The following is an 8,792-nucleotide window of genomic DNA, read 5'->3' on the forward strand; positions in this document are numbered from 1 at the left end:
AAAATTATCAATAACGTTGAGTTTGATAACTCAAGAGTTGCCAATTAATCAACCAAAGCCAAAAGGGGAAAAGTAAACTTACTCGAATAAAAATGTCTTCAGATTGGTAGCAACAGTAGCATAAATAAAAGAAAGCAATCATAAACTAAAATACCTCAAATTATATTAAATAGAAATTCAAATCTAAACATAAATGGTTCATAAGCCAATTTGGAACATTAACAAGTAAAAGCATTGGAATAATTAAAATAGAGGAGAAACATTAATTAAAGGAAAATATTGAACCTGGTATTGAAGCAATAAAATTAAAAGAAATCCTAATCCTAAAACCTAAGAGAGAGGATAGAACCTCTCTCTCTAAAAACTACATCTAAAACTATGAAAAGTGAATAATTGGAGACTCCCTTGAATGGATGCATTCCCCCACTTTATAACCTCTAATCTGTGCTTTCTAGACTTGGATCTGGGCCAAAAGGGTTTCAGAAATTGCTGGGAGCATTTTCTGTAATTTCTGGTGCGTGGCGTCTGTCACGAGTCCGCGTGGGTCACGCGGTCGCGTCATCTGGAGTTTTCCTTGTCACGCGTACGCGTCATCTGTGTTCTGCTCATGGTGCGCGTCTTCCTCAGTCAAGCGTTCGCATCGCTATCTTTTCGCGCTAGGCATGCGACCGCGTCGTCCATGCGTTCACGTCGCTGCCAGTTTCTTCAAAAACTCCATTTTGTGCTTTCCTTCCAATTTTGTATGTTTCCTTTCTATCCTTTAAGTCATTCCTGCCTTAGAAGATCTGAAACTACTCAACACACAAATCACGGCATCGAATGGTAATAAAAGGGTAATTAAAATAATTATTTTTAAAGCATAAGAAACATGTATTTCACATATATCACATAATAAGGAAGGGAAAGTAAAACCATGCAATTTACATGAATAAGTGGGTGAAGGGTTGAATAAATCTCTTGAATTGAGCATAATATATATCATAAAATATGGGTTTATCACTCACTATCCATTGAAACTCAGAGATGTTGGTATCATTAAGAACTTATAATCCAGATGATATTATTGACTCTCTTAGTTAAGCTTATTTTGATTCTTGAACACAGCTTTCAGAGTCTTGGCCGTGACCCTAAGCACCTTGTCTTCCAGTATTACCACCGGATACAATAATGCCACAGACACTTTAACTGGGTGAACCTTTTCAGATTGTGACTCAGCTTTGCTAGAATCCCCAGATAGAGGTGTCCTGAGTTCATAAGTACACTCTTTTTGCTTTGGACCACGACTTTAACCGCCCAGTCTCAAACTTTTCACTTGACACCTTCACGCCACAAGCACATGGTTAGGAAAAGCTTGGTTTAGCTGCTTAGGCTAGGATTTTAATCCTTTGGGCCCTCCTATCCATTAATGCTCAAAGCCTTGGGCCCTTTTACCCTTGCCTTTTGGTTTTAACCTCTGTCTCTGAATTAAACTTCTGCTCCAGCTCCTCAATTTCAGCCAGAAAATACCTGAAATTGTCCAAAAACACAAAAACTCATAGTAGAATCCAAAAATATGAATTTAACACTAAAACCTATAAAAACTCAAGAAACTAAATAAAAACTACTAACAACTATATGAAAGTGATGCCAAAAAGCGTATAAAATATCCACTCATCATATGTGGCCAGCTTGGACAGGGATCTTTCATCAAGTCGTCTCAATGGAACTATCCCATTGCAACTCTTTTCATTTCCAGTGTTCAAGTATGTTTCTGTGCACGTTCTAAAGTATTTTCATAACAATTTCATTTATAAACTTTTATTATCAATACTTCAGCCCTGTGTGAGAGATTTTATTTCTGGTAGTAGAATTTTATGAGAGCAATATTTATACAATAATTTCTTTCTGGATCGCATCCGCAATACCACAAAATAAATTAAGAGGACACAAATAAAGTGAAATGATTGGCTCACTTGTAACAGAATTGATCTTATTTCAGATTTTACTGATTGGACTTGGGAGGAGTTCAATTTAATTTCTTTTAAATTAAGAGGATACAAAACTCTTACCACTAAATGTAACACCCTAATTAGCCTAAGCTTTACCTCGCGTCGTAAAGCAAAGGTTAATCAGAGATTACGACAGTTTTAAGCTCATACATAATATTATATATAGAAAGAATAGTATAGTCTAAAAGCCTGATGAAGGATGTAGCTCAAAAACAGGATTTAAAAGCGCAAGCGTACTATCGAAGCTACTAACTTAAAGCACAAGATATAGATGTAATATAACAATAGATAATAGTATAATAGCATAGGAATCTAGCCACAGCTCGCGAAGTTTAAGCCAGCTAGCCATATACAGACCAACAGAAACCAAACAGTCAAAACAGCTTATACAAGTTTTTCTCTCTCAATACAAGCCTCTATGCAAAAGCAAAATACAAAAGTGAGATATATATATATATATATATATATAGAATAAATCAGAAGAACTCCAAAAAGTATCTATGATCCTCCACTTCTGTCACCATCAGAGCAACTCACTAAAGTGGGTTGCGACCTGCATCTGAAAAATAACAACAGAATATGGTATGAGAACCGGAGGTTCTAAGTATGGTAACAGTGCCCAGTGATGTAAGATATAACACCCCGGGATGCCAGAGGCAATCCTAGACTTCATATCCATCACAAGATTCATCTTAGAGCATCCTAAAACAGTAAAGCATATATATATAACCATAATACAAAAGAGGGGTAATCTATCTTAAAGGATTTTCTATTCTAACAGTCTCCGCTGTCCCACAGCCTTCATTAACCTATCCTCTATGCGATCCCATCGCCACCGCCTTCCGAACCTCCTCAATCCCAATAGAAATCACAATTAATTACAATGCAAGTAAAACACAAGTAGAAGCATATAATGCAAGTAATTCAAGTAAGCAATTAGGCATACAATTGCAAGTCAGCAAAGCAACAAACAGATAGAAAATGCACATGATGAATGCCTGTCCTATTGGCTGTGATATCACATTGTCGGTTTAACTGCCAACCCGACACACCTCCATGGAGATGTCTCCCTTTGGAATCATAATTGGGAACCCCGAGATATGGTGCTTGAAACACCGTCTAGGTTTTTGTGCCTGCACACTCTAGTGATCCAAAGGGATGCGAGCGGAATACTCTTGCCACAGACCTCACATCTCAATGTAAGCGGGATTAACCACCATCCTTACGCCGCCGCCGCTACCTCGACAGGCGAGATTAACCACCGTCCCTGCCAGGCGCATAGCGTTTCATAATCTCAGTAACCACTACCTCGACAGGCAGGATTAACCACCAACCCTGCCAGGCGTATAGTGTCTCGTAATCTCAGTATAAATCAGTACTTCAGTGGTTTTCAGAAAAACATTTTCAGTATAACATGGATCTATCATCTCATTCAGAGTCCTCGACTCATTTCAACCACTGTCATTTCACTTTTCAATTCTGAACTCAACAGTTCGTCAGTTCTCATTTCACATACCAGTCTACCTTCACACGCTAATAACCCATCCTCAGTACATCAGAAACCTAAGCCTCCATTTTCTAACTTTTTAAAATAATATCAACTAAATCCCTTAGGTTCTTTCCCATGTTTTAAGTGCCCAAAACTAGGCCCAAGAGTCCTAAAATGGTGTCACAGAAGTTTACAATCTTGTTGGGAAGGTGAAATGGTTGAAAACAAAATTTAAGTTTGAGAAACAGGGCATGTGCGTCTACACTAGGGTGTGCGTCCGCACACCCAGGAAAAGTTTTAAAACGTGTGCGTACGTGATGAGCGGATAATTTATACGCTTTTTAGCATTATTTTTTTAGGTAGTTTTTAGTATGATTTAGTTAGTTTTTAGTATATAATTATTAGTTTTTAAATAAAAATTACATTTCTGTACTTTACTATGAGATTATGTGTTTTTCTGTGATTTCAGGTATTTTCTGGCTGAAATTGAGGGACCTGAGCAAAAATCTGATTCAGAAGCTGAAAAAGGACTGCAGATGCTGTTGGATTCTGACCTCCCTGTACTTGAAGTGGATTTTCTGGAGCTACAGAAGCCCAATCGGCATGCTCTCAATTGAGTTGGAAGCTAGACATCCTGGGCTTTCCAGTAATATATAATAGTCCATACTTTGCCCGAGATTTGATGGCCCAAACTGGCGTTCAAAGTCAGCTTAAAACTTCTGGCGTAAAACGCCCAAACTGGCACCAGAATTGGAGTTAAACGCTCAAACTGGCACCAAAGCTGGCGTTTAACTCCAAGAAAAGCCTATGCACGTGAAAGCTTCAATGCTCAGCCCAAGCGCACACCAAGTGAGCCCCGGAAGTAGATTTCTGCATCATTTACTTATTTCTGTAAACCCTAGGCCACTAGTTCATTATAAATAGGACCTTTTACTATTGTATTTTCATCTTTTGATCAATCTTCAGATCATATTTGAGACTATCTTTGTATCACTTTTGATCTCTTGATCATGTTTTGGGGGCTGGCTGTTCGGCCATGCCTGGACCTTCATCACTTATGTATTTTCAACGGTGGAGTTTCTACACCCCATAGATTAAGGTGTGGAGTTCTGCTGTTCTTCATGAATTAATGCAAGTACTATTGTTCTTCTATTCAATTCATGCCTACTTCTTATTCTAAGATATTCACTCGCACTTCAACCTGATGAATGTGATGATCCGTGACACTCATCATCATTCTCACTTATGAACGCGTGCCTGACAACCACTTCCGTTCTATATGCAATAGCTTGAGTGTGTATCTCTTAGCCTCCTGGTTCACGATGCATGGTTGCCTCTCCTAACAACAGAGCCTTCCGTGAGATCAGAGTCTTCGTGGTATAGGCTAGAATTATTGGCAGCCATTCCTGGGATCTGGAAAGTCTAAACTTTGTCTGTGGTATTCCGAGTAGGATCCAGGATCCGGAAAGTCTAAACCTTGTCTGTGGTATTCCGAGTAGGATCTGGGAAGAGATGACTGTGACGAGCTTCAAACCTGCGAATGTGGGGCACAAGTTACAGTGTGCAAAAGAACAATGGTTCTATTCCGACGCTAGCGGGAACCGACAGATGATTAGCCCTGTGGTGACAGCGCAGATGGATTTGTTTTCATCCAAGAGGATCATACAGCTTGCCATGGAAGGAGGTAACGTATGGTTGGAAGAAGGCAATAGGAAAGCAGAAGTTCAGAAGCAACAAAGCATCTCCAAACGCTTATCTGAATTTCCCACTAATGAATTACATAAGTATTTCTATCTTATTTTATATATTAATTATACTTTAATTATCAAAACCTCAAAGCCATTTTAATTCGCCTGACTGAGATTTACAAGGATGACCATAGCTTGTTTCAAGCCGACAATCTCCGTGGGATCGACCCTTACTCACGTAAGGTATTACTTGGACGACCCAGTGCACTTGCTGGTTAGTTGTGCAGAATTGCAAAAGTGTGATCACAATTTCCCACACCAAGTTTTTGGCGCCGTTGCCGGGGATTGTTCGAGTTTGGACAACTGACGGTTCATCTTGTTGCTCAGATTAGGTAATTTTATTTTAATTTTAAGCTTTTTATTTTTATTCTTTTTATTTTCGAAATATTTTCAAAAAAAATAAATTATTCTATGTCTTCAGAATTTTTAAGAATGAATTCTAGAGTTTCAGATGATGCTTTCATCATCACAAGAGCTAATTGATTCTCATCAATTTGGCTGTTGTATGTAATGTCCTGCTGACGCTTGGCTAGCCATGTCTAATCTTTTTAAACTGAAGCTTTATACTAACATTGCATGATTCCTACAATTCTTATTAAAAATTTTGAAATCCTTATTTTTCTTTTTCCAAATAATTTTCGAAAAATACAAAAAAATTAATAAAACCATGAAAATCAAAAATAATTTGTGTTTCTTGTTTGAGTCTAGTGTCATATTTTAAGTTTGGTGTTTTACATATTTTTAATTTTCTTGCATTCTTCTAAAATATATGCATTATATTCTTCATTGATCTTCAAGTTGTTCTTGATGATTTTATTGGGTCTGATCTTTAAATTCTCTTGTTTTGTGTCTTTTGTTGTTTCTCATGTGCATTCTCAATTTGTTAGTGTCTCTAATATGAAAATTTCTAAGTTTGGTGTCCTGCATGTCTTTCTTTTCTTAAAAATATGTTGTTAATATTCATCTAGACATTCAATGTGTTCTTGCATGCATTGTTTATTTGATCTTAGTTTTTCATGATTAGTTTTATTTTGTTGTTGTTCTCTCTCATCATTAAAAATTCAAAAAAATTTTCAAAATTATGTCTTTTCAAGTCAATAATACAGAGAATTGAAGATTTAGAACATGCAGCAGAGAAATTACAGAGAAAAAGCTGGGCGTTCAAAACGCCCAGTAAAGAAGGAATTCTGGCGTTTAAACGCCAGCCAGGGTACCTGGTTGGGCGTTTAACGCCAAGACAACACAAGGGAGGTAAGTTAGTTTTTAATTCAAATCTTTTTCAAATCTTCATAATTTTTCAAAATCAAATCTTTTTTCAAATCATATCTTTTTCAAAATCAAATCTTTTTCCATTTTTCTCTCACTATTTTTGAAAATCCTGGCTACCAATTAATAATTTGATTCAAAAATTTCAAATTTGTTACTTCCTTGTTTAGAAAGGTTCAATATTTAAATTTTAGAATCATATCTTTTAAATTTCTTGTTAGCCAAGTCATTAATTTAAAAAAAATCAAATCTTTTTAAATTGTTTTTCAATCATATCTTCTCAATCATATCTTCTTAACCACATCTTTTTCAAAATAATTTTCAATCATATCTTTTTTATTACTGATTTCAAAATCTTCTTCAAAATCACCTAACCACTTTCTCATTTTTAATTTTCAAAAAACCATCAACCACTTTTTTAAAAATTTCTTTTAATTATTTAAAAAAAAATTTTAGTTTTATTAAAAAAAATTTTGAAAAATTTTCTCTCTCCTCACCTTCTTCTATTTAAGGACTAACACTCCTCCTCAATTAGCAATTCAAACTCTCTCTCCTTCTTCATATGTTTAAATTCTTATCTACCTACCTCATCCCTCTATTCCTGTTTTTCTCTGACACCTCAAGGAATCTCTATACTGTGACATAGAGGATTCCATACTTTCTTGTTCTCTTCTCTTTCATATGAGCAGGAACAAAGACAAAGGCATTCTTGTTGAAGCTGATCCTGAACTTGAAAGAACCTTGAAGAGGAAGCTAAGAGAAGCTAAAGCACAACTCTCTAGAGAGGACCTGACAGAAATTTTTGAAAAGGAAGAAGACATGGCAGCCAAAAATAACAACAATGCCAACAATGCAAGGAAGATGCTTGGTGACTTCATTACACCGTCTTCTGACTTCTGTGGAAGGAGCATCTCAATTCTTGCAATTGGAGCAAACAACTTTGAGCTTAAGTCTCAATTAGTTTCTCTAATGCAGCAGAATTGCAAGTATCATGGACTTCCATTGGAAGATGCTCATCAGTTTTTAGCTGAATTCTTGCAAATCTATGACACTGTTAAGACCCATGGAGTTAACCCTGAGGTCTATAGACTTATGCTCTTCCCTTTTACTATAAGAGACAGAGCTAGAATATGGTTGGACTCACAACCTAAAGAAAGCCTGAACTCTTGGGAAAACCTGGTCAATGCCTTCTTGGCAAAGTTCTTTCCACCTCAAAAAATGAGTAAGCTTAGAGTGGAAGTCCAGACCTTCAGACAGAAGGAAGATAAATCCCTCTATGAAGCTTGGGAAAGATACAAGAAGTTGATCAGAAGGTGTCCTTCTGGCATGCTTTCAGAATAGAACATCATATGCATATTCTATGATGGTCTGTCTGAACTGTCCAAGATGTCATTGGACAATTCTGCTGGAGGATCTCTTCATCTGAAGAAGATGCCTGAAGAAGCCCAGGAACTCATTGAAATGGTTACAAATAACCAATTCATGTACACTTCTGAAAGAAATCCTGTGAATAATGGGACAACTCAGAAGAAAGGAGTTCTGGAGATTGATACTCTGAATGCCATACTGGCTCAGAATAAAATATTGACTCAATAAGTCAATATGATTTCTCAAAGTCTGTCTGGAATGCAAGCTGCAACAGGCAGTACTAAAGAAGCCTCCCCTGAAGGAGAAGCTTATGACCCTGAGAATCCTGCAATATAAGAGGTGAATTACATGGGAGAACCCTATGGAAACACCTATAATCCTTCATGGAGAAATCATCCAAATCTCTCATGGAAGGACCAACAGAAGCCTCAACAAGGCTCCAACAATAATAATGGTGGAAGAAATAGGTTTGGCAATAGCAAACCTTTTCCATCATCTCCTCAGCAACAGACAGAGAATTCTAAGCAGAGCTACTCTGACTTAGCAATTGTAGTCTCTGATCTATCTAAGACCACACTAAGTTTCATGAATGAAACAAGATCCTCCATTAGAAATTTGGAGGCACAAGTGGGTCAGCTGAGTAAGAGAATTACTGAAACTCCTCCTAGCACTCTCCCAAGAAATACAGAAGAAAATCCCGAGAGAGTGCAAGGCCATAACCATGACCAACATGGCCGAACCTGGAGAGTGTAAGGAGGACGTGATTCCCAGTAAGAAAAATCTCATGGGATGTCCTCTGAACGAAAAGAAGTTCCCCTTTAAGGAACCAAGGGAATCTGAGGCTCATACAGAGACCATAGAGATTCCATTGAACCTACTTCTGCCATTCATGAGCTCTGATGAGTATTTTTCCTCTGAAGAGGATGAAGATAT

The 8,792-nt window shown here is 37.1% G+C and overlaps 1 non-coding gene across 1 annotated transcript; it reads right to left on the reverse strand.

The window, feature by feature from the left end:
- Window positions 1–7,715: 7,715 nt before the first annotated feature.
- Window positions 7,716–7,819, reverse strand: LOC112788307 (small nucleolar RNA R71). The gene has a single exon (XR_003195675.1). It is a non-coding gene; the product is annotated as a small nucleolar RNA R71 (small nucleolar RNA).
- Window positions 7,820–8,792: the final 973 nt, after the last annotated feature.

This window comes from Arachis hypogaea, chromosome 20 (assembly GCF_003086295.3).
Source record: "Arachis hypogaea cultivar Tifrunner chromosome 20, arahy.Tifrunner.gnm2.J5K5, whole genome shotgun sequence".
Classification (NCBI taxonomy): domain Eukaryota; kingdom Viridiplantae; phylum Streptophyta; class Magnoliopsida; order Fabales; family Fabaceae; genus Arachis; species Arachis hypogaea.